At 44.2% G+C, this 26,190-nt stretch overlaps 1 protein-coding gene across 3 annotated transcripts in view; it reads right to left on the bottom strand.

Annotated features, from left to right (window-relative positions):
• The window catches only part of CAMK1D (calcium/calmodulin dependent protein kinase ID), a 392,490-nt gene that overhangs the window by 164,998 nt on the left and 201,302 nt on the right, over positions 1-26,190 (bottom strand). Inside the window, exon 1 of one of the 3 annotated variants that reach the window (XM_086334940.1) lies at positions 18,407-18,632. The exons of the other annotated variants lie outside the window; for them this stretch is intronic. The gene's annotated coding sequence lies outside the window, so the exon portion shown is untranslated. Of the gene's footprint in view, positions 1-18,406; positions 18,633-26,190 lie in introns of those variants that run through there. 3 annotated transcript variants of the gene reach the window in all.

Raw genomic sequence — 26,190 nt, 5'->3', positions numbered from 1 at the left:
GTCCAACGACCAGACTTCCTTGAGGTCACTTTGGATCCAAGCTTTCCAGTCTGGTTTCCCCCAGCTCCTCCGTGTTCACAATAAATATTTTAGAGCCATCATGAAATACAACTTTTACAGACCCAACTCTAATAGATACCAAATGTGAACACAGTGGAAACCACCAGCAGGTTCGCTTGTGTTCCCCTTGAGAGCACTTGTAATAAAAGTTACAAAATGGGATTCATACATTCACATTGATAAAATACCACATTTCTTACCTGTTTGTGTACTGGGGCTCTCTATGTATAAAAACGTATATTTTAAAGGGTTCTGTTATTTTAAAAAAAGAAGAAAACAAAAAAAAAAGATAGGGAAAAAAGAAACCACTGCACTAAACAATGCAGAAGGGAATTAAACAGTTTCTTCCCTGCTCTACCTAAAGAAGTCTAGCATTAATATTATGAATATATTTTCAGATACAAAGAGTCCTGGCCTCAGAAATTCATTCACTAAGATGCTAATGTTCTTTTTCTTTCTGAATCTTTGGCGTCTTTAGAATTAGTTATTTAAGTTCTGTTAAAATCAGGCAGACGCAAACAATGCAAAAAAGCAAAACAAATGGCAACGACTCCAGGATTCTTGCCTGAAGAATTCAACAGACAGAGGAGCCTAGCAAGCCACAGTCCATGGGGTTGCAAAGAGTTGGACACAACTGCGCGGCTAACACTTTCTTTTTTCCTTATGCACTGCCTAAAGTCACACAGCGCTGGGTTCACAGTGTTGGAGCTGCTTTCTCACCAGAGGCTGGGGGGCAGCCAGCACTGTGGAATACACTCTTGCAGGCACAGAGCCTGGCAGAATGATGTATCTCAGGGAAAGGATGCCAAGAACATTTGAGGAGTAAAGTACAGAAAGAATAAGGGCCTGGGTGGAGGAAGGTGCAAAGTGTGGTACCTCTGGCAACGCACACACAAAACTGAGTCAGAAGCCCCTGTGTGGACCGTGTTAATTAAGGACCCTTGGGGGAAGGAAGCTTCAACGTGGAAATGAAGACCGGCAGTTGCAGGATCTTGCACTGAGCGTGGAGTCGGATGAACCATCTGGTAGTTTTCCCTCTTTCATCTTTTTTTTTCCTCTCTTTTTCCTGGGGTGTGGGGGATGGGGCTGGTGGCAAACCAAGCATCTGAAGGTCTAATGTGACTTTATGACAAATAAACACACAGAAGCTCGGCTCAACAGGACAGTCAGTCAGCTGTCAGGATGAACACTGCACAAGAATGCCACCAGATGCATCGCAGGCAGGCGACCCAGGCAAGGAAGCGAAAAGCACGCGCTCTTAGAGTCTCCACCACTCTCCCTCAAAGTCCACTGCACGCCAGAGCCCTTGGAAGAGCGTCAGTGCGCATCACTTGCAGACAGTCAGCATAAAACTCACAGACCCAGACTTCATCAGACGTCAAGAGAGTACCTGACTGATTCATGTTGAGGTTTGACAGAAAACAACAAAATTCTGTAAAGCAATTATCCTTCAATAAAAAAAAGAGAGAGAGCAGCTTCAAGCACCAGACATGAGGCCAAGTAATCAGGATAGAAAAAGAAATGAAAATTTGTTTAGTCACTAAGTTGTGTCTAACTCTTGTGCGACTCCATGGAATGTAGCCCGCCAGGCTCATCTGTCCATAGGATTTTCCAGGCAAGAATACTGGAGCGGGTTGTCATTTTCTCCTACAGGGGATCTTTCCCACCCAGGGGTTGAACCCACATTTCCTGCACTGGCAGGCAGATTCTTTACCACTGAGCCACCTGGGAAGCCCCATAAATAAAAGAGAATCCCTGGAACTCCCTGACCCATGTGGAAAGACAGATGTGTAAGGAAGCATCAGGGTATGGCTCAGCCAACCTCCTGCCAGAGGGGTGGATGCTGGCAATGGAAGCACAGCCCGCTCCCATGTCTTATTCTGCCTGGGTGCTTGGCAGGGTTTCACCCCAGGTGCTGATGTGCAAACTTGTTGGCAAGTTTGCCAGGCCTAGAAAGACAAGGAAAAGAGTTCTCCAGAGAGAGGGAACAGCATTTGCAAAGACACAGAAAAGTGAGGTGGACTGTGTTGGAATCTAAGGATACTCAGGTAGATGGGGAGAAATCTTGAGGGCAGATTAAGGAACATTATGAGAGGCTTGCTTGCTAGCTTCAACAATATGAGTTTTATGCTAAAGAAATTGGGAAGCGGGATGCACATGTCAAACTCCAGCTCTGAAAAAAAGTACATGTAGTATTTTGTTTTGCAGGGATATTTAAATATAGCCAGTAAGAAAAGCTAAGATAAGAATGTGCCTTCAATGCAGGAGACCCAGGTTCGATCCCTGGGTCAGAACGATGCCCTGGAGAAGGAAATGGCAACCCACTCCAGTATTCTTGCCTGGAGAATTTCATGGACAGAGGAGCCTGGTGGGCTACAGTCCATGGGGTTGCAAAGAGTTGGACACACTGAGAGACTAACACTTCAATAAGAAAAGCTATGACAAACCTAGATAGTGTATTAAAAAGCAGAGACATCACTTTGCTGACAAAGGGGTGTGTGTGTGTGTGTGTGTGTGCGCGTGCTTCAGTCATGTCCGACTCTGGGTGACCCTGTGGACTGTAGCCCAGCAGGCTCCTCTATCCATTGGATTCTCCAGGCATGGAGAATCCACTGGGGTGGATTGCTGTGCCCTCCTCCAGGGGATCTTGCTGATCCAGGGATTGAACTGGTGTCTTTTATGTCTCCTGCATTGGCAGGTGGGTTCTTTACCTCTAGTGCCACTTGGGAAGCCCCTGCCAACAAGGATCTGTCTAGTCAAAAGCAATGGTTTTTCCAGTAGTCATGTATGGATGTGAGAGTTGGACTATAAAAAAAGCTGAGAACTGAAGAATTGACACTTTTGAATTGTGGTACTGCAGAAGACTCTTGAGAGTCCCTTGTACTACAAGGAGATCAAACCAGTCAATTTCTAAAGGAAATCAACTCTGAATATTCATTGGAAGGACTGATGCTGAAGCTGAAGCTCCAGTATGTTGGCCACCTGCTGCGATGAGCCAACTCATGGAAAGCCGACTGATGCTGGGAGAGACCGAGGGCAAGAGGACAGAGAATAAGATGGTTAGGTGGCATGACTGACTCCATGGACATGAGTCTAAGCAAACTCCAGGAGACAGTGAAGGATAGGGAAGCCTGGTATGCTGCGATCCGTGGGGCTGCAGAGTTGGATGTGGTTTAGCTACTGAACAACAACATTTCAAAATAACTACAAATGGAGTATAGGTTTTAAAAAATATGAATCACTAAGCTGTACACTTGAGACTTATATGATACTGTAAATACCTCAAATTAAAAATACATATAAAATTGCAAATACCTCGATTTTTTTAAAAAGCAATACCAAAAATCAATACATTATTTACTTAATTAAGCCTTATGACCTAGTTCCTTATAAACCATGCTTGAAGTCCTTAACCCTCTCTCTCTCTCCTACCAATGGTGTCACTTAAACATGAAATTTCACTTTCCTCCAATTTTGATCTCTCAAGTAGAAAGTTCATACACACTTCTCTATTTCACCATGAACAAGGAGAAAAAGTCAATTGGACAAATAAACACACAAAATGTGAGGGTCACGACTCCTTTTGCCAACAGTTTTTTTTTTTTCTTTTTTCTCTAAAAGAAAAGAGAATTGTGAGAAAGAAAACAGCATCTGTCACAATCTGGGGTTTTGTTCTTCAGAGTCTTCTTACACCTCCAGAATCAGGATACCGTTGATGGAATGTTTCTTATTATTTCCCAAAAAAACAAGATAGAGATAGGAAAGACCTGTTCTTCTTCATCAACTACCAACACTTGCGACAGAGAGAATGCCAACTACTTGAAGGGATTTCTGATAATGCAGAGACCCATCCAAATTTTCCATGGGCCTCAACACAGCCTCTGATCCTTTTAGAGACATATCTATCTCCTCTCTTTTCTTAACTGACACTCAAATTCGGTACTGAATAATAACACAGGATGAAAATCAAGGTAGCCTCTCTGTATTAATGTGAATTAAAACTTGGCAAAGCACAGACCTTAAGAGAATTGAACAGACATAGAGAAGGCAATGGCACCCCACACCAGTACTCTTGCCTGGAAAATCCCATGGACAGAGGAGCCCAGTAGGCTGCAGTCCATGGGGTTGCTAAGAGTCGGACACGACTGAGCGACTTCACTTTCACGTTTCACTTTCATGCCTTGGAGAAGGAAATGGCAACCCACTCCAGTGTTCTTGCCTGGAGAATCCCAGGGATGGAGGAGCCTGGTGGGCTGCCATCTATGGGGTCACACAGAGTCGGACACGACTGAAGCGACTTAGCAGTAGCAGCAGAATCTCAAAATGAAAACTAAGCGTCGCCATATAGAACATTTTTAAGGAAACTGCTGTACGCTTCTAAAGTAAAAGAAACCTGCATGACAAGGGATAAAGAATTTCTAAACTTTTAAAATAATTTGCTACAATTCGGTTGGATCTTGATTTTTTTTTCCTTATTCAGTTCCATATTTTTTTGTAATAACTATCATTTACTTAGAGCTTCCTACGTGTAGGACCCTGGGTGGATCACGTTTCAAGAACTGAAAATGCTAAGGGAGGAACCTATTATCCTTACTTTACAAGAAAGGAAACTGAAATTCAAAGGGATTAGGTAATTGGCCCCAAATCAGCTAAATGGCATGTCCCGTATTCAAACCCATGACTCATTCCTAAGCTCACTACTTTCTACTACAGTAAATGCCTCAGAAAGGAAAGTCTGGATGTATTCCTCCACATTTCTTTAAGATAAGAAAATTTTTCTAGAGAAAGAGAAGTCTTATTACTTCTGTAACATTATAACAGTATTAGTTACATAACAGGCTTTCTTTTAAATTTCTATTATCTGTAATGGTGGTCAGAAAAGGTTTTTTGGAGTTACACAAGTCAGACAGAAAGAAGCTATGAATATTCAGATGAAAGAATATTAAAAATTCTCACTGAGATTGCAGGAAATTACTATCCTAAAACCTGAAAAAAATCTTTTAAAATCAATTATAAGAATGCTTTGCACTCAGAAATCATCTCCCATACTGAGATTTGAGTTTTTAACCCAGCTTCTGGATAAAAATAATTAATAGAATAAATCAAAGAGTAAGGAATTTTTCTCATAGAAATTTATTTTCTATTTAATGGAAGATACAAAACAGAAGCTATTTACAATGTATCAATCACTTGCTAAAATACTAGACATGTGTGAGAAAATTACAGAAATTCTCCAAGTAGTATGAAAACAATTTAAATAAAGTCAGACACCCTCATGATGAAAACGGACAAATAAACATCTCCTTAGGAGACTTCCCTGGTGGTCCAGTGGCTAAGACTGAGCTCCCAATGCACGGGAGCTCAGCTTGAGCCTGGTCAGGAACTAGACCCACATGCCTCAACTAAGAGTTCGCATGCTGCACCTAAAGACCTGCACGTGGCCACAAAGATTGAAGATCCCGCGTGCCGCAACTAAGGCCCGGTGCAGACAAATAAAGATACATGTTAAATAAACGCATGTCCTTAGGAACATTCACAACGTAGGCAGCATTTTCAGATAAGATGCTCCTAAGTTATTTTTTAGAAACCCCCATGGTGTGATAGATACCAGGCTGCCTCCCGTTAGCCATGCAGCCCTATTCCTTGGTGAAGTTCTTGAGTTTTCACTTGACCTACTCAGTCCCACACAGCTTGTGCTTTGGGGAAAGTTAACTCTACCCCTAACAGTAAGATCAGGGCATCCAGCTCAGGCCTTGAGTAAGGAAGCCAAGGATCTAAACGCTGCTGCCTGTCATGGGACCAGAAGAAGGAATTAACTATAAGATGGCACTGTGGAGAACAGAGCAAAGGAAAACGGTAGAAACCAAGCTCTTGATCCCGGTACTATTTCACTGCGTGAAATTAAACGTTTAAGACAGCCCTGTCTCTGGAGGAACAGACACATCCACCCATTTTCCAGCCAGTCTCTCATACAAGCTTTGTTTTCCGTTGCTTACGATCAAATGCATCCTAATTGATACAGATGGTCCAAGTGAAGAAGTTCATGCATTTCTATCTTTCTCCGTAAGTGTGAACAAAAATAGAAGTCTGTTTCATAGCTAGGTTTAGAAACGAATTTGAAAACGATAGCACTGCCTTAATAACGAATAAATTATTATTGTGAGTCTTGACTAAAAATAGCAGGGGATAAAAAGTTGCTCTCGTCAAACAAAATGTGGGAAAATGTTCACTGCTCTTCATATACTTCATAAAAATAGGCATCCACTTAAAATGTGAAAGAAATAAGGGAGACAGAGGAGGAGCTCTGGAATAACTCTGAGCCATCTGAGACATACAGTAAAGGCCAGAGGCCAAGGAAATGACAGCTTGGCACAAGAAAAGGAATGGATTTAAGCCATTTGTGATGTGCATCTAACCTTCACACAATCCAACTTAGATTTCTGCGTATTCGAAATCCACTCCTAATACAGGAAATTTTTAAGGAGCCATCTGACATCTATTTCCACTTTCTTCGAAGAGACCCACTGAATGCAGCTATCGAGGGATATTAACACAAATCAGTATTTACTTGTAATGGCTTATGGAAAAATAGTGAGGAAAGTCATTTCTCTGTGGAGCTCCATAAGATATGAATTAGACCTTGCACTGCCTGTAAGGAAAAATGTATAATTTAATACAAAAGGCCTAGAAGCCCCTTCAGAATCAGAGGGAAGTCTCCACATTGGGGCTCACTAAAATTCCAGGGGAAGTTCAGATGGCTGAGAGGGGCCGGGAACCTCGAGGAAAAGACGAAGGAAGCCACATAGTGAGGAAGCAACAACCCAGGGAGGAAAGAAAGCCAGGCTCTGAGGAGGAAGGTCGTGGAGGTTTCCAGAGATGAGGTAAGGGTCTGAATAAGGAAATACTCAACCTGACGGCCAATTAAGATGGCGAGTTATCTGACTTGTCACCAACGTGAAAGGAATTTAGTTTGGATGTCAAAGGTTTGGTCATTTGGCACAATCCTTTGGTTTGAGTTGTGTTTATTTTTTGACTCACACTAATGGAAAAAAATAGAAATTTATTTTTGTTGAGAAATTCAAAGAGGTAATAACTCTGTTCTGTTCTACTCAGGCAGCCCTAGTGGAAGAGAAGACAGAGTGAGAAGCTCAAGGCGGACTTTTATACCCCAAACAAGGCGAGGTCACACGGACTGCACTAAACATATGTATCTAGTTTAGTGAAGAGAATAGATAAGCCTAGTTTTTATAATTATTTTGGGGAAAGAAAGAAAAATAAGTTATATAACTCACTCCCTTCCAAGGCTACTTTGGACCTTTTTATTTTTATATTTTACCTCAAATATACTAGGAAAAATTGTTAAGTTTTCTTCACAGAATATTTCCCTAAACTCACTGGAAAATGACTGTACAGCTTTCTTCTGCATTGTCAAAACCCAATCAAAACTTGAAACCCTAAAATAAACTAAAAAGAGTGGGTGGCAAAATTAAATTAAAAGCATAAAAAACATGAAAAAAAAAAAAAGAAACCACTGTTAGGACAAATTTAATTTATTGTGTCATTTATTATTGGTAGAATTATTTTTGAATCTAGCTTCTGGCCATATGTAAATTTAATTAGTATGCCTTCCACGTCTTCTTCCAAGCTATTTATTTTTCCAATATTGGAAAGAATATGTTCTGAGCCAGCCCTGGGGCAAAATCCCCAGAAATTTTATTCCAGGTTTATATTTTCTACTGATTAACAGCCTTTGGGTGTGGCTACTTGACCAATTACGTGTCCACTAAAAGATGCTTACTCCTTGAAGAAAAGTTATGACCAACCTAGACAGCATATAGAAAAGCAGAGACATTACTTTGCCAACAAAGGTTCGTCTAGTCAAGGCTATGGTTTTTCCTGTGGTCATGTATGGATGTGAGAGTTGGACTGTGAAGTCTGAGTGCCGAAGAGTTGATGCTTTTGAACTGTGGTGTTGGAGAAGACTCTTGAGAGTCCCTTGGACTGCAAGGAGATCCAACCAGTCCATTCTGAAGGAGATCAGCCCTGGGATTTCTTTGGAAGGAATGATACTAAAGCTGAAACTCCAGTACTTTGGCCACCTCACGCGAAGAGTTGACTCACTGGAAAAGACTCTGATGCTGGGAGGGATTGGGGGCAGGAGAAGAAGGGGACGACAGAGGATAAGATGTCTGGATGGCATCACTGACTCAATAGACATGAGTCTGAGTGAACTCTGGGAGTTGGTGATGGACAGGGAGGCCTGGCGTGCTGCGATTCATGGGGTCACAAAGAGTCAGACACGACTGAGCAACTGAAATGAATGAATGAATGAAGTGTGGTATATTATTTAGCTCACATTTTCCCATCTCACCTATAAGGATATTCATTAATGTATTCAACAAACATTTACTGAACACTTGTTACGTGGCAGGCCCTACAAGTACTGGACTAAATGACTCCTGGTCCAGGCCTCAAGAAAATCAGTCTAATCCATTGATGGGCCAGTGAATATCCACAACATAATCTGAATGATAAGACAGCATCTCCAGGCACAGGACTGTTCACCTATGTCAAAACTTTGCTCAAAATTCTATGCTGACTCGAAGTGGTCCCTGCTTACTTTCCTTATGGTGTTCACAGCCCATTCCTTCCATGGTATGTTTTGGGGTCTTATCTAGCATCAGCTTATTCCTTACAGTCCTAAATTCACATGTTTCGATGGTTTAAATATTGACTTATTTTTTTAAGTCAAAAGTTTATCAAAATTGTATTTTCAGCCAAAAAATATCCATGATGATGGATAAATTATTCTTTAAAATCAGTTTGAAAGAATTTACCTGTTAACAGAATATACAGTGTAGAGATATCCAATCTTTTTCATGTCACCACAGTGTGTAAAAGACATCATATTTGTAAAGTTCTGCACCAATGTCTTTCTACCAATTACAGGGAGACGCAAATTGCCTGATTCCACCTCATGAAAGAAAAGATTTCTTGTCTGTTTATCCATTTCTCATATCCTCATGGTTTAAACCCATGGAGAAAATATGGTACTACTTGTTTCCTGAAATTTTCCAGCTGATCTGTCCAATGGGCTTACAAATAAGACCCTCCAGTGGAGCTGAATGCCACCCACACAACCTACATTTATTGAGAATTTAATGCATGGAAAGCTCCATACTAGCTTCTTGAGGACCCACCTCTGAGACAGACAGAAGAACCCCTATTTCTACTGGGAACCAAGAGATACCCTAACTTGCCAAGTATCCTGGAGTTAGGTTTTCCTGATTCTAAAATCCTTTTCCTTTCCACCATCCCTGCTGGCAAAACCTCTGGCAAAACCTTCCCTAATTGCACAGGGTGAAGGCAAGCTGACAGCAAACAAAACCCCCCAGTTGGGAGAAACATTCTCGTGTGCAAAGCAAATGAAAAGAGTTTTCTAGGAGTAGAAATTTCTGGGTCTAGGAACACAGATTCCTCCCAGTGAGAGGAAGGAACCATGCTGTGGAATAATAATAAGGACATCTGTCGGTTTCTATCATCCAAAAGGGGAGTTTCACAGAATGTTTTATGGTAGGGTTTTTTCCCCTCCTGTTAAAGGCCAGAGTTTGAGGAATTAGCATTATCAAAAATCATCGATTATTCCAGTAGATCTACCAAGAGAGGTTTCACATAAAATTTCAGGTGCACAGAAATCTCCAACTGAATGGCAGGAATATGGACAGACTCCAAATAAGCAATATATTTCCATGAATCATTGATTGTTAAATAGAATCATTTTCCAGAGAGCAATGTAATGAGAAATTACCTAGGGGCCTAGATGATCTGGTTATGAAAGCAGGAGCATGCAAACCAGTGAAACTAAACAAACAGTAAATAGATGGGCAATGGGAAACAAAATGGTAATTATAAAGTAAATGAATGTTAGCTCTCTCTTGAAACAAGTTTTCACATGTGTCCAAAGAACATGGAGATGGAAATTCTCCTAAGATTTCCTTGCAGTGGACAGATGAGCTGGACATTTAACCCTCAGAGAGCCCATCCTGGTTCTCATCAGACCCTTAGAGCATTTTCTCCATAATTTGTCAGAAAAGGAGACAGCACCTTCTCTTCCTGATGCTCAAAGTCCTATATATTGCTGTCAACTGAATTCATGAATTCCTGTAATTCAGCAGGTAGACACTGGACATTTTGTGTATCCCAGGAAGGAGCTATGTGGTAGACCCAAACAGGGAGCCGGGGGGGGGGATGAGGCCTCAGTGCTTGTTAAGAGAATGGTCCAGAGAGGATAAAGGAGGAGAGTAGACAGATAAGATCACTTACAATTGTAATGAAAACTGGGAGGGAGGTGCTGGGGACAAAAAGGACGGTAATGTAGATGACAGTGCCAGATAAGGTCTCCCTGAGGATGAGTGTTTTACCACAGCAGAGGGAAGGCAGCCTCACTTTCCTCTTTCCTACTCTTCCTGCATATTTACAGACTGAGAGGTGCAAAATGAGGGGTGGGCGGGGAGGGCTGCACAGCCAGTGTGGGATGGAGCTCACCCCTTACTTCAGGTGCAGAGAAATCTCCAGAATGTGCAGAGACATTTACTGAGCTCTGACAATATCACAACCTGTGAGCCCCTCACGTTGCCCAGGGAGACTCCAGTGAGCAGGCTATTCTGATATGTGTGTTACATGTTAATGTTGCGGGGGAGGGCTATGGGATCTTGCAGAAGGGCAGCCTGGCCAGTTGTAGGGGCTCCAAGATGACTTCCTGATAGAAATGAATGTGGTAGATGAAGAAGGAGGAGAATTCATCCAAGAAAAGGGGGGGTGGGCAGGGAGCGGGGTGCAGGGCGTAGGAAATAAAAAGGGGACAGAATCCTCCGGGCAGAGAGAAGAGCCTTTACAAAAGGCTGAGGTGACCAAGAGCACAGGGTGTGGCAAGGGGTGCTGGGTTTGGGACAGTCAGATAATAAAGGGCTGGGGGTGAGGATGGGGAAGCCTGGGTGGATGTTGTAGGAAAAGCCAAGAACAAAGATTGGATCCTGGAACCAACCAGGCTAGGAGTTGGGGACTTTATCTAGATGGCAATGCAAAGCCGTGCAAAGTAGATCTGAGGGGATTTCCCTCGTGGTCCAGTGACTAAGACTCTGTGCTCTCAATGCAGGGAGCCCAGGTTCGATTCCTGGTCAAGAAGATCCCACATGCCGAAACAAAGATCAAAGGTCCCAAGTGCTGCAATTAAGCCCTGGCTCAGTCAAATAAATAAATAATAAATAACTGTATATATACACACACACACACATATATATTTTAAAGTAGACCTGAAGAAAAGGGGGGGGGTGGGCAGGGAGGGGGGTGCAGGGCGTATTGGATCTGCAAATGAGAAAAAGTGAAACAGTGGCTAGAAGCCTAGTCTTCATTAACTTCTGTCCTCCCCCAACTTTGCAATGAACTTATGGTCAATCAATGAGGGAGAGAGGGGTGTGTGTGTGCACATGCAGAGGAGAAGGGGAAGAAAAGGGAAAGGATGAGAGGCGGGGGTAGGGGAAGGAAGTAGAGAGAGAGAAAAAGGAGGAAGAGAGAAGGTTCCTGAAAACACAGCGGTACCCTCTTTCCCTGTCCTGCGGTCCTCCTCACCAGGAATATGTCTGGAACTTCCCCACCCACCCCCATTCTGCTGCCTCCTGGCTGGGAGGAGAGGTGGGAGCGGGGAGGGGCATCTTAGAGACTCTGGGCTGGGGTGTTGAGTGGCCTTCCTCTACTCTTTCAGAAGCCAGATTATGCATCTGTGAAGTTTTCCCTCTTATTTGCACATCAAACTAGAGAAGGAGCACGTTTCTTTCCTTCTCGTGCCATATGGCTCGCGTTCCCATCTGAGTGATACGCCTGAATATAGCACCACAGCCTCACAAAGGGGAACAACACCGAGGATGCTTCACCTCTAGTTCCTAACCAGGTTCTCAAACAGACTGCTTCTTCCAAGGATAAAAAAGATTGCTAACATTTGCACGATTTTTGCAGCTGACTTGGCTCCCTGACAACAAGGGCACCTGCACATCAGCAGGTCCAGCAGCACCAACACCGAGACCTTTCCTGGACCTTCTTGTCTGGAAAATTCCATGGGCAGAGAAGACTGGTGGGCTGCAGTCCATGGGGCCCGCAAAGAGTCAGGTATGACTGAGTGACTGAGTATACATTCTCTTCAGTAGTAACATTTCTACTACTTCCCTCTATACCCAGGCCAGCCATGATGAGATTAAAAAGGGAACTTAAGTCACATGTCTGTGTGTTTTCATAAAGACACAAATGCCAGCATCAGTGGGCAAGAATGTAAAGTAACAATGAGAATCACTTCTTCCTGCTGCTGCTGCTAAGTTGCTTCAGTCGTGTCTGACTCTGTGCGACCCCATAGACGACAGCCCACCAGGCTCCGGCGTCCCTGGGATTCTCCAGGCAAGAACACTGGAGTGGGTTGCCATTTCCTTCTCCAACGAAGGAAAGTGCAAAGTGAAAGTGAAGTCATTCAGTCATGTCCGACTCTTAGTGACCCCATTGACGGCAGCCTACCAGGCTCCTCCATCCATGGGATTTTCCAGGCAAGAGTACTGGAGTGGGTGGCCACTGCCTTCTCCGTCACTTCTTCCTACTAGAGTTAAAAACCAACACTTGACTTTCAGAAGGGAGAATATTCTAAACAGAGGTATGTGCAGTTGTCGCATTTTAGGGATCTAAGTCTCCAAATCCACTCCGAAGAGAGTATGGTTTTGATTTCTAGTTGCTTTTGCAAATGCCCACTGTGTTGGTGCTCACGTGCGCTGATTAGGAACATTCAAGCACAAAGGAAACACTCTCTATTCTGGGAAAATGTGACCAGAGCCCTGATCTGTACCGAAACAGTGACTGGCAGAGGGCAAGACGCCAGAATTAAAACATTAAACTGAAAATCACTGTGAAATGGTAGGAAAAACCTTGGCTTCGGAGGAAGTTGCATTCAAATTCCAACATCTATTGACTGTAAAACCTTAAACAAGGTACTTGATCTGTTTTCTTATCAGTAAAAAGCGAGTATAGGCACACCTCATTTTATTCCACTTCGCTTTATTGAGCTTTGCTTTACTGTGCTTCACAGGTACTATGGGTTTTTTGTTTGTTTTCTTCTTTTATTTTGATTAAAAAAAATAAAATTGAAGGTTTCTGGTAACCCTGCGTCAAGCAAGTCTATCGGCACCATTTTTCCAATGGCATTTGCTCACTTCATGTCTGTGTGTCACATTTTGGTAATTCTTGCAGTATTTCAAGCTTTTTCATTACTAGAATATTTGTGATGGTGATCCGTAATCAGTGATCTTAGATGACACTAGTGCAAAAAGATTATGGCTCACTGAAGGTTCAGATGATGGTTAGCATTTCTTAGCAATGAAGTATTTTTAAATTAAGTTACATATATATATATATTTAGACATAATGCTATTGCAAATTCAATAGTCTATAGTGTGGTTATAACTTTTAAGTGCACTGAGAAACCAAATAATTCATGCAAACTTGCTTTATTGTGATATTCACTTTATTGCAGGGGTCTAGAACCAAACCTGTCATATCTCCAAGGTATGTCTGTATTTAATATGCCCCTTACAGGATCATACTGAGAATTAAATCAAATACAAATTTGATTACATACCAAATAACATGTTATATACATTTGACATATATAAAATGCCTAGTAATAGTGCTGTGGCTAAATAAAATACACAAATCAGCAAGAGAAGCTGCAAAAACTCATGGTCTTTTCACAAAATGAAAAGAGGTCTGTGGATCGTTGGTGGTGATGGTTGCCACTGAATTATACCCTTGAAAATGGTGACGATGGTAAATTTTATGTGCATTTTATTGCAATTACTGTTAAGGAACTACTCCAGCAACACAAGAAACAATTTTTTCCAACTACAATGGGGTTGAAAGTCATCCTACAAGATAGGAAAAGCTCCTAAACTGATCCCAGGACAACCCAAGACCCTCAGCATCCGGCCTCAGGCTTTTGTGTTTCCCATGGCACCACCAAGTGGACCAGAAGGAATCCTCCATCCAAGCTCTGCGTGAGCCAAGCCTGAGAAGTATTCCTTCTGTTCAGACTTCAGGCTACCTCAATCATCAATCAAGATGATTGATGATTGAGGCCTCAGAGAATCAAGTGAATGTAAATGGTCAGGGCATGTAGAACAAGAGCCTTTTTGGAAGAACTGCTTTGATTTTTCACACAGTCTTAGGGACCGAGTTTCTCCTATCACCCTGAGCAAACCGCATAGGTATCCAGCAATGCTCAGTGTTAAGAAGCTCACAAAGCCAAAGCACTCTCTATCAATATACTGGAACTTGACCTTCTCCAGTTCAACCTTCTGCAGAGATGGAAGGAACTTGCCAGAAACCTATTATTTGCGGATTATTACTGCCTCATCTCTCACTGTTGCCTGTCAGGGGTTAAAAAAAAAAAATTACAAACTTCTCAACTGCTCTAATCTTCTCCTGCAAGACCACGAAGGTAGCCTCTGATCTATTTGCTCGTTTCTCTCAGGCACGGCTCCAATCTCCCACCTCGTCCTGAGGTGTGGCAGACAAGACAGAATCCCTACAGGGATGGGACCCCTAGCAGGAAAGGAATGACTTCTTAGCTCAAGCTCAGCTCTCAGCATATATGTTACCACCTTTTTATCTATCAGAGGAGGCACAACTCACTCGCTGCAGCTCAGCCTCTGGGGGCCTCACCAGAGGAGACCCACAAATGGGGAGATAGCCCAAGTTTTAAGTCAAACACAAGACTCCAGACAGAAAGAATTCCTAATGGGCCATCAGAAGGTCTGGGTTCCAGCCTCCAAACCCCTTGAAGTTTCATTCCTTCATCTCTAAATGGGAATAATTATATCTGACTGACTGGCTCCAGGCTGCTGTGAGGTTCAAATACGCAGGAAAACATGTTAAGTCAGATACCAGCTCTCAATAGCTTCGTGTAATTAGATTATAACCCATTTTCCTTAGGATAACCTCATGGCCCACCATGATCTCACCCCACCAGCCTTTCCCACCCGGTTGAGTGAGTTGAGTCTCTCCAGTCCCATGGTCTTCTTGCTGTTTTCCAGCAGCCCAAGGTTATTCCCTCTTGTTGTTGGTGCTGTTTAGTCACTAAATCTTGCCCCACTCTCTTGTGACACCACGGACTGTGGCCTGCCAGGTTCCTCTGTCCATGGAATTTCCAGGTAAGAATACCGGAGTGAGTGGCCATGCCCTCCTCCAGGGGATCTTCCTGACCCAGGGGTCGAACCCACGTCTCTTACATCTCCTGCATTGCCAGGCAGGTTCTTTACCACTAGAGCCACCAGGGAAATCCCTATCCCTCTTTAGGGATTCCATATTTCAATAAGGCTCATCTCCAGATTCTGCAAGGCTGGTTCCTCATGCTTTCAACTTCTACTCAGAAACATGACATTCTCTGATTCCCTATCTATTTAAAACAGCCCAGGGTAAAACGGAGAAGGAGTTGGTGGCCGTTACCTGCAACAGGAAGGTAAATCTTACTTTATTAAGTCTGCCCCCCATGGAGAAGCCTGAAACTGAGTTCAGTGCGGCCTTGACCATACAGCGGTCTCATTCATCAACCAGGAGGGAGGGCCCGGATTGGGGAAGGATCAGCTCAGCAAGACTGGCAACAACCAACCTTGGCCAAGTGATTTTGGGCCTTTATTCATTTACTCCTTCATCTAACAGATACTCACCGAGTGTCTCCCGCGTGCCCTGCTGAGGCTGGACAGAGACAGAAACAGTTTCTGTTCTCATGGTCTGCATCCTCCCGGATACATTTTCATAAAGAAGCAAGTGCGTATTCTGAAGGCAACCTCTCCGGTCACATGGCTCCACTTTCTTCCTGGCACATGACCTGAACTGTCCCCTGTTCTAATGATGGCCTCTGAACAATAATGGACAGTGTCTGGATTTTTCAAGGCCACCCAACAGATGGAAAACTTTTTAACGAAGATTCACCAGCTTTCTTAAAGTACCTACTCCCCGATTTTACCAAGTTCAATGGCAAATACTTCGCACACAGAAAAAATGTCCATGAGAACAGCAGCATCTAGCTTCCAGGATCTGTTCTAATCTCTGGAGACCCACATCACAAGAACACTGCTGAGAGTCTTGGCTGCCACCCTCAGAACAGTCCTCTGCCTCGTTTCTGTTTGTTCATGTGTAAGATCATGAATCATCAAGAAGCGGTGCAAGGCACAGTTGCTTCTCTCAAGGAATTTTCACTTTGGTGGGGGTGGGAGGACCCTGCTTCATCACTAGCGTGGCATCTTCTTGGTCCCTCCCCCCTCATGCACTGATCCTCAGGGGTAACTCTGAAAACAGCACGGATAAAGCGCTGTATTATTTTGTCCAACAGGATCTCCAAGAAGGGAGGTGTCAAGAGAAGCTGAGGTCAGGAGGGGAAGATGAGATGAAGAAAGGGAACACCACTGGGCAGAAGAGGGATGAGAAGAGAAGACGAGAAGAGGGCCACACGTGGTCACGGTGTATGCACACGATGGGGTGGCGAGGAGCACTGGCCTCAGGAGGGAAAGCAAGAGAGATGGTCCAGAGGCAGAGATGAGCTTGCTGGGGCACAAGGGGAGGCGGTACAATGATATAAGAGATGACTGGGAGGTAAACAGCTTCAAATACCACCGTGAGGAATTTGGGCTCAACCGTTAGAATTCTATACCCTGCAGGGTGGCAAGAGATCATTGGTCCAAACTGTACCCAAAAGCAAGATTAAAAAGCCCACATTGGGAGCATTAAAGCCCTTCTGCCCTGAGGTCCCTCTGAGCTCACTAAGGATCAGCTGATCAGTACAGAGGGGTGCAGCCCCAACTCTGTCCACCCTCTTTCCATGTCCATAACCCTGAACTCATACCCATCTCAATGGGCGGTCACCTCCTTCTGGAGCCTCTTACTTGGGCAGATGCTACCAGCAAACACTGCTTTGAACTCAAAGAAATGGAACATCTTAATGACATCGAGAACTCTAAAATTGAAAATAAACAACTATTTGGCTCTTGTAAGAGTTACCATTTGGCACTTCTCTGCAAGATATTGTGGAGGCTGAAACAAAACCAGAGGTAGAGAATACGTCCCATCTCTAATGACTATAATCAGATCTTCCCACACAAGGAGTTCTTCCCTTCCCAGTCACACAGGCCTCTCACTTGGCTCCAGGAGATGTGCTGACAACCTTGATGTGGAAACCACACGAAAGTTCTGGCAGAAAGAAAAGCCTTTAGCTCCTGTACTGGTTTTATTTTATTTATTTATTATCATCTTGGGCTTTCCACACCTTGGAACAAGATTTTCCATGATATCAAGTGGAGGGCAGTGTGGATTGCATAAAGTTATAATTTTCAATATCACAATAAAATATCCCCCTGGTAAATTAAACAAAAGGGCAATGTTTGCCATATGCTAAAAAAAAAAAAAAAAAAACAACTAACAAGCAAAAACTCAACATCTTAAAAAAAAAATCCCCTTTCTTTTAAGTATAGACCATTAATGTCCTGTTGTTTTATTTTTAAATAAAAATAATTTTTTTCTCTGTAGCTTCATAACATTTTACAGAATAAGCTAAATGTTAAGGTGTTTTGAGACCAGGATCGAGCTTCCCAACAGGCACAAGTGGGAGAGACCCACCAGCCAATTCAGGAGACGTAAGAGACATGTGTTCAATCCCTGGGTCAGGAAGATCCCCTGGAGGAGGGCATGGCAACCTACTCCAGTATTCTTGCCTGGAAAATTCCATGGACAGAGGAGCCTGGTGGGCTATGGTCCATGGGGCAGCAAAGAGTCGGACACGACTGAAGCGACAGCACGTAAGCACAAATGAGACTAGGAATGTTTGTGGCCCCTCTGAATATGATGCAACATCTTTTACCTCTGCCAAGGTTAAACCACATTTCAGAGCAACATCCCAACCCCAGTGCCGCTCAAATGAAGGAACTCATCAGAATCAAGTACAGAGCTTCTACAAACACAAACCCCACAGACCCCACCACAGGCTCAATGAGGCAAAATCTCTGCAAGGGAATCACAGGTGTTCCTAAGTTACACTCACGGTTAAGACAAAGAAATTACTTTCTAACTGTGAATTCTCACATTTGGTAAGCTCTCACATTGATAAGAAAATGTGCAAAGTATGAAAATACTCCAGTATTCCTAGAGAGAAACCAACATAGGTTCTGTATATGAAGCTCTCTTTTCAGAAAAGAAAAGCTCCTCAATGCACTCCAGAGGGGGAGAAATGGCCCAGACTCTCAGAAAGAAGGTGGGAAACTATTACCTTTTCCTGAGTATCTAGATGAGTCCATACAAGCTAAACTGGGTTCATCTCGTTTCTTCCAACAAAAGCTGCTCAGGTCTCATTCCTCAGTCTCGTTCTCTAACAATGGGAGGTGAGAAGACTCCTTAGAATATCCTGAATAATCCACAGCATGTCCCCTAAATCAAACATTATGCCCTGAATCAAGCCTGCGAGAGGAACACTGAGCTGTCAGACCCCATAATCTGAATCAGTGTTACAGAGTTATAAGGCAGCAATTAGGTTGTTTTCTGGATATGAGTCAGAATAAAGTAAACTGGGGAGCTGATTGTACATGAGCTGATCAGTCACCCCGAAAGCCACTCCCCTAACTTTCTCTTTAAAATCCCTCCCCTGAAACCAGTCGGATAGGTCAGGTCTTCTGAGCATGAGCTGTCCTCTCTCCTTGCTTGACCCCAGGTCAGGTGCCTTGCAATAGATGTTACACTTTCCTTCACCACAGCCTGGTGTCAGTAAGTTGGCTTTGCCTGCCATCAGGCCAGTGGACCCAAGTTTGGTTTGGTAACAAACCCAGTCCCACCACCCTCATCAGGTTAACGAGGCAGCCTGCCCCACTCCAGCTATCTCCTCGTGCCTCCAGCTCCCAGGCACCGGATTCTCTCTGGAATCAGTCCTTGTGCACCCTTCATGCTGGAGACCTGGAACCAGGGGGCAACCACTGGCCCCAGAGGTAGGCCTTCCACCATCCAGAGATGTGACCTTGTAAGCAGGAGGCAGGTTAAAATCAGAACAGCAAAAATCAGCAACCAGAGGGCTCACAGTGCTTAATGAGGCCAGTCTGAGCCCTGTTCACTACGGTCCAGAGGGAAACGCTCTGAGCCTCTAACAGCCACAGGAACGGAACATTCTCTTCCTAGAAGGAAAACACGTCTCAGATCAGACAGGTAAACAACACTTAGCGTCTCCTCTCCAGGGGGAACGAGTCGGAGTCCTGCAGGGTGTCACGGGCGTCCCCAGCCCTTCACTGAGGACACGATGTCCCATGCTTCAAGAGGAGCTCAGGGACTGTCCATGTGAACTCCAGTCAGAGCTCTTGGTATCACATGGAAACTCAGGAAATGTTCCTTTGCCGACCTGAGGAGCCAATGGTTATATTTCTGTTTTTTCCGTTACTTAAAAAAAAAATCCAGCAGTACTTTTTTAACCCAACCTTAAGTCACGTTGCTGTATTTATTTACTTTTGGCCACATCTTGCAGCTCGTGGGATCTCACTTCCCCAACCAGGGATTGAACTCAGGCCGAAGCAGTGAAAACCCAGCATCCTAACCACTAGGCCACCAGGGGCCACCTCCGGTGTGGCTGAGGGGCCAGAGGAGCCCCTCAGAGAAGACAGGTGACTGAACAAAGGCCCTGCGTGGTTCAGCTCCAAACACTAGCAGCCAAACTCTATCCTCATTCAACTAAAGACACATGGATGTTTACGGCAGCTTTATTCATAACTGCCGAAACCAGGAGGGAACTAAGACGTCCCTCAATAGATAAATGGATAAACAAACTATGGGATACCCAGACAACGTAATGGTATTCAGCACGAACAAAAAATGAGCTATCAAGTCACAAAAAGACATGGAGGAACTCTTCACTGCCTATTGCTAAGCGAAGGAAGCCAATCTGGAAAGGCCACACACTGTATGATTCCAACTCCACGGCATTCTGGCAAAGGCAGAACTAGGAAGACAAGTAAGATTGGTGGCTGCTGGGGTGGGGGCTGAGGGAGGAAGGGGAAGGGAGACTCTCTGTGACCCCATGGACTATAGCCTGCCAGGCGCCTCTCCCCATGGGATTCTCCTAGCAAGAAAGTGGTTGTCCTGCTGGAGCAGGTTGTCATTTCCTTCTCCCAGGGATCCTAGGGATTGAACCCACATCCCCAGAGTCTCCTGCATTGGCAGGTGGATTTTTTACCGCTAGCACCACCTGGGAAGCCCCCAGCAGGTGGAGATCAGGGTATTCTTAAGGCAGTGAAACTGTTATATGATACCGGCTACATGTCATTACACATTAGTTAAAATCCATAGGACATGCAACAGAAAGAGTAAACCCTAAGGTAAATGATGGGCTGTAGCTAAGTAACAGTGTATCAGTATTGGCTTATCAATTGTAACAAATGTATCACACTGAGGCAAGATATTAATCACAGAGGGAACTGAAAGTGAGGGTTTATGGGAACTCTGCTGCTGCTACTGCTGCCAAGTCGCTTCAGTCGTGTCCGACTCTGTGTGACCCCATGGACTGCAGCCCACCAGGCTCCCCCATCCCTGGGATTCTCCAGGCAAGAACACTGGAGTGGGTTGCCATTTCCTTCTCCAATGAAGGAAAGTGCAAAGTGAAAGTGAAGTCGCTCAGTAGTGTCTGACTCTTAGCGACCCCATGGACTGCAGCCTACCAGGCTCCTCCATCCATGGGATTTTCCAGGCAAGAGTACTGGAGTGGGGTGCCATTGCCTTCTCCTATAGGAACTCTGGACTCTCTCAATTTTTCTGAAAATCTAAAACTTCTTAAATAAACAAACAGCTAAAAAAATACATAAAGTCTGTTAATTTTTGAAAACCCTGCAATGCGTCATGCCTACACAAGCACTAAAATGGCTAAAATTTAAAAACAGAACCAAATATTGATAAGCAATTAGAATTCTCTTATGCTACTGGAGGGAATAAAGATGGCACAATCACTCTGGAAAACAGTTAAACACACAATATACCAAATTACCCAGCAATGCCCCTTCTCAGTATTTACCCAAGAAAAATGAAAACACACATGTACACAAAGGCTTGAATATAAATGTATATAATAACTTTAACATGATAGCTGCAAGATGGAAAGAACTCAACTGTTCATCAACGGGTGGGGGGATAAAAGGGACTACTATGCAGGCATGCTGCTGCTGCTGCTACTGCTGCTGCGTCACTTCAGTCGTGTCCGACTCTGTGCGACCCCATACACAGCAGCCCACCAGGCTCCCCCGTCCCTGGGATTCTCCAGGCAAGAACACTGGAGTGGTTTGCCATTTCCTTTTCCATTACGTGAAAGTGAAATGTGAAAGTGAAGTCGCTCAGTAGTGTCCGACTCTTCCTGACCCCATGGACTGCAGCCCACCAGGTCCTCTGTCCCTGGGATTCTCCAGGCAAGAATAGTGGAGTGGGGTGCCATTGCCTTCTCCATATGCCGGCATGAAAAAGGACAAATACAGCAGCATAAATGAAGCTCAATAACATTGTGCTGAGTGAAAGATAACAAACGAAGATACCACATATACTGGATACTTTCATTATGTGAAGTTTCAGAACAGGCAAAAATAATTACAGTGGAAAAAAAAAAAAAAAATCAGATCCATTGATTGCCTAGGCCGGAGTAGAAGGTATTAACTTGGAAAGGACACAACACTTTCTGAGGCTATGGAAATATTCTGCATCTTTATTGGGTTAATGATGATCTGAATGTATACACTAGTCAAAAACTCATGGAACCACAGATTTTAAATGGGTGCATTTATTATATAAATAAAACTCTCATAGAGGCTATTCAAATTTAAAAGATAAAAAAGGTACTTATTAAATCCAGGGGGAAACCAAAAAGGCACAAGGAAGAAACTGTAAGCCTAATATACCTTATGATTTTGCTGTGAATATTACATAGTTGCAATAATGTAATCATTGATCTCTGATTTAATCATTTAAGGTTTTGTGTGTGTGTGTGTGTGTGTGAGTGAGAGACAGCAACTGAGTATATATGTGTTTGTGGGGTTAGATTTTTAAAAAGCTAAATCCTCTAGTTAGTACAATGTCAATAAACAATGTTTTAAGACCCAGATGAATCAAGAAATAGTAATAGAAATATTGTAGTTAGAAACTTGGAGGTAAATATCAGAAGAAACAGTTGAAGAAGTTCAAAATGTATCATCTTCAGAAGAAAAAAATCAAAGAGTAAGGAGGGGAAGGAAGAAGAAGAACCAGTATTTTAAATCTAGCCTTACTGTTTTTCCCAGATGGGAAAAGTCAGGTCAACAGCATAGACTTTTTTCATTCAAGTAAGAAAAGTCTACTTGAGAAACCAGATTAAGATCAAAAGGCTTTCTGAGCCCAAAGTCAGATCATCTATCTGAGTGATCAAGCAGAGAAAGACTCGAGTCGTCTTTCGAGACCTGAGATGTCCTTGCCAAGAGGACAGACTCTTTATGCTCGAACTCCTCCCTTTCTGAGGTTCCACTGTGCGTTGCCATTTCCTTCCCCAGGAGATCTTCCCTACCCAGGGATTGAACCCGGGTCTCCCACACTGTAGGCAGACGCTGTACCGTCTGAGCCACCAGGGAAGTTCCATTACACGTTAAGGACTGGGAAAGGTGAGGTTCAGCCTGTTCACAATAAGACAGAAGGCTTTTCTGGGAGGCAGATGACAGAAGAAGGGATAGCTGAGAATGGGGGAGGGAAGCACCTGCGAACCAGGGGGTGCCCAGGGATAGGGGGCCAGGGTTACATCAGCACTGAGGGTGGCATACCCAGTGCCACCCTGCCTACAGCAATGCTCTAGGGAGTCCGTGACCTTGAAACCCAAAGCCATCTTCCATCTCTGTTTTTCCCCTGGCCACCCTGCCATGACCACTGAGGTCAGCTTGCTGAGCTTCTCTCCCCAGTCAGGATTCAGGGACCTCAAGCTGGTGGCTTTATATCTGCTGTGTTGGAAGTGTTTACACCACAGAAATGGGTGAAGGCTGCCACAGAGCTGGTTGTTAAGCACTGACCAGCACGCCACTGGGCTGTCTTCCCACCACTTGCTGAGATGAGCCTTATGGAAATGACTTCACTGTCTCTAGATCCACAGGACACTGTCTAACCTTCCTGTTTCTTGAACTAGCTGCTATGTTGACAGTCAGTCATGTCTTCCCTCGTGAACCTCCTCTCACCCTAGATTTCTGAGACTCTTTGCTGACTCTTCTTTTCCTTCTAAGCCCATTTGTATCAGGTTCTACAGATTCTTTCCCCAACCAGGCCTGCCACGTTGGTGTTTCCAAAGGTTCTCTCTCCGGTTATCGCATCGTGTCCTTTAACACGCAGCCAGGGCATTGCTTCCTCCAGGAAGACCTCCCTGACATGCCTGGTGTGGGCTATGCCCATCTCTAGAATGCTCCTGCCCTCTTCTCCATCACAGATGAATGTCTGTCTGCTTGTGTGACCCCTCTGCTGGAGGGTAAGAACCTAGAGGACAAGGCCTTAGAACCACAGCAACAACAATAAAAAAAATAATAATGAAAAACAGCTGTTCCTGGCGTGCACGCTCCACCAGGCACCAGCCCAAGTGCTCTGCATAGATTATTCCATTGACTCTTTACACCAACCCTGTGACTCTCCCAGGAGACACTTGACATTTGCAGAGTTGAAATCAGATCAGATCAGTCGCTCAGTCGTGTCCGACTCTTTGCGACCCCATGAATCACAGCACGCCAGGCCTCCCTGTCCATCACCAACTCCCGGAGTTCACTCAGACTCACGTCCATTGAGTCAGTGATGCCAATCTCATCCTCTGTCGTCCCCTTCTCCTCCTGCCCCCAACCCCTCCCAGCATCAGAGTCTTTTCCAGTGAGTCAACTCTTTGCATGAGGTGGCCAAAGTACTGGAGTTTCAGCTTTAGCATCATTCCTTCCAAAGAAATCCCAGGGCTGATCTCCTTCAGAATGGACTGCTTGGATCCCCTTGCAGTCCAAGGGACTCTCAAGAGTCTTCTCCAACACCACAGTTCAAAAGCATCAATTCTCAGCACTCAGCCTTCTTCACAGTCCAACTCTCACATCCATACATGATCACAGGAAAAACCATAGCCTTGACTAGACGAACCTTTGTTGGCAAAGTCATGTCTCTGCTTTTGAATATGCTATCTAGGTTAGTCATAACTTTCCTTCCAAGGAGTAAGCGTCTTTTAATTTCATGGCTGCAGTCACCATCTGTAGTGATTTTGGAGCCCAGAAAAATAAAGTCTGACACTGTTTCCACTGTTTCCCCATCTATTTCCCATGAAGTGGTGGGACTGGATGCCATGATCTTCGTTTTCTGAATGTTGAGCTTTAAGCCAACTTTTTCACTCTCCACTTTCACTTTCATCAAGAGACTTTTGAGTTCCTCTTCACTTTCTGCCATAAGGGTGGTGTCATCTGCATATCTGAGGTTATTGATATTTCTCCCAGCAATCTTGATTCCAGCTTGTGTTTCTTCCAGTCCAACGTTTCTCATGATGTACTCTGCATATAAGTTAAATAACTTGCCCCAAATTACACAGGCTCGAACCTTGAAGCGCAGGTGCTGAAATCGAACTCCTTAACCAATGCCCTGCAGTGGCTCTCCCAGTTGGCACAGCCCAAGAATTTGATCACCGAATCAAAGGACATGAGCTTGAGCAAACTCCAGGAGATAGTGAGGGACAGGGAAGCCTGGCGTACTACAGTCCATGGGGTCACAAAGAGTCGGACACAACTTAGGGGATGAACAACAACATGGATGAGGAACCAAGAGAAGAATAGACAGGCTGCTGCTGCTTCTAAGTTGCTTCAGTCGAGTCTGACTCTGTGCAACCCCATAGATGGCAACCCACCAGGCTCCTCTGTCCCTGGGATTCTCCAGGCAAGAATACTGGAGTGGGTTGCCATTTCCTTCTCCGAACAGATAGGCATGGCATCTAGTAAATGTCTTGATATTAATATTTCTTTTTAAAAAAATATTGTATTTATTTATTTGGCTGCACTGGGTCTTAGTTGTGGCATGTGGAATCCAGTTCCCAGACCAGGGATCAAACCCAGGCTCCCTGCATCAGGAACATGGAGTCTTATCTCCGTCAGAGATGTCCCTAAATGTCCTGATACTTCAGTACAAGTTCGTGTTTATAACACTGTTGAATAAACAAAATAGTTCTTAGCTCCAATTTACTTGGTTCTTTACAACTGCTATTTTTCAGGCCAATGCAGCTGGATTTTCATACAATAAAAGACAAAGGATGGTTCCTTCTTAGTGAAAGTGCAGCATGGAAGAAGAAAAAATGCTACTGAAGACATAACCTTCAATCTTTTGACACAAACAGCAAAACACCATACACCACAAAAGCAGGTTATGAATTCCATTTACGTTCTCTAGTCAGTCTGTTTTGTTTTTGAATCTGAGGTTACCCTCCCCACCAAAAAAATAAGAAGTGCCCTGTGGGTTTGAACTCCTGTTAGTTTTAAAAGCAAAAGCATCTTTGTGTTTGGGGAGGGAAGTGCGGCGATCTACTGGGGCAATCTGCAGAGCTAGGCCTTGCTTCGGATCCTCGGGTGACTCAAGGCTGCCAGTGGCTTGCTGGAAAGTTTGTGCTTTGTGTCTGCGGCCAAGGCAGTGTGCGCTCAGGGGGCTGAGAGAACAGGAAGAGTGCAGGGAGACATTCCTAGGAAATTAACACATCACTAAATGGCCCGGGAGGTTTTCCATATTCTTCTCATTAAAAAGCCCACGACACCTCTCCAGAGCAATTTTCCCTTTACATTGATGCTGTGGGATAGTTTATTGGAGCATGTACCATTAGCCCTGGAGTTCCTTCACTACTGAAGGGAATGGGACAGGCAGGTGATGGGTGTGTGTGTGTGTGTGTGTGTGTGTGTGTGTGTGTCCTTTCCGACTCTTTGCAACCCCATGGACTGTAGCCTTCCAGGCTCCTCTGTCCATGGGATTTCCCAGGAAAGAACACTGAAAAGGGCAGCCATTCCCTTCTCCAGGGGATCTTCCTGATCCAGA

The sequence above is a fragment of the Bos grunniens genome, chromosome 13 (assembly GCF_055505025.1).
Source record: "Bos grunniens cultivar Pamir isolate PY7600 chromosome 13, Bosgru_T2T1.0, whole genome shotgun sequence".
Classification (NCBI taxonomy): Eukaryota; Metazoa; Chordata; class Mammalia; order Artiodactyla; family Bovidae; genus Bos; species Bos grunniens.
This window is presented reverse-complemented; position numbering and strand designations above follow the sequence as displayed.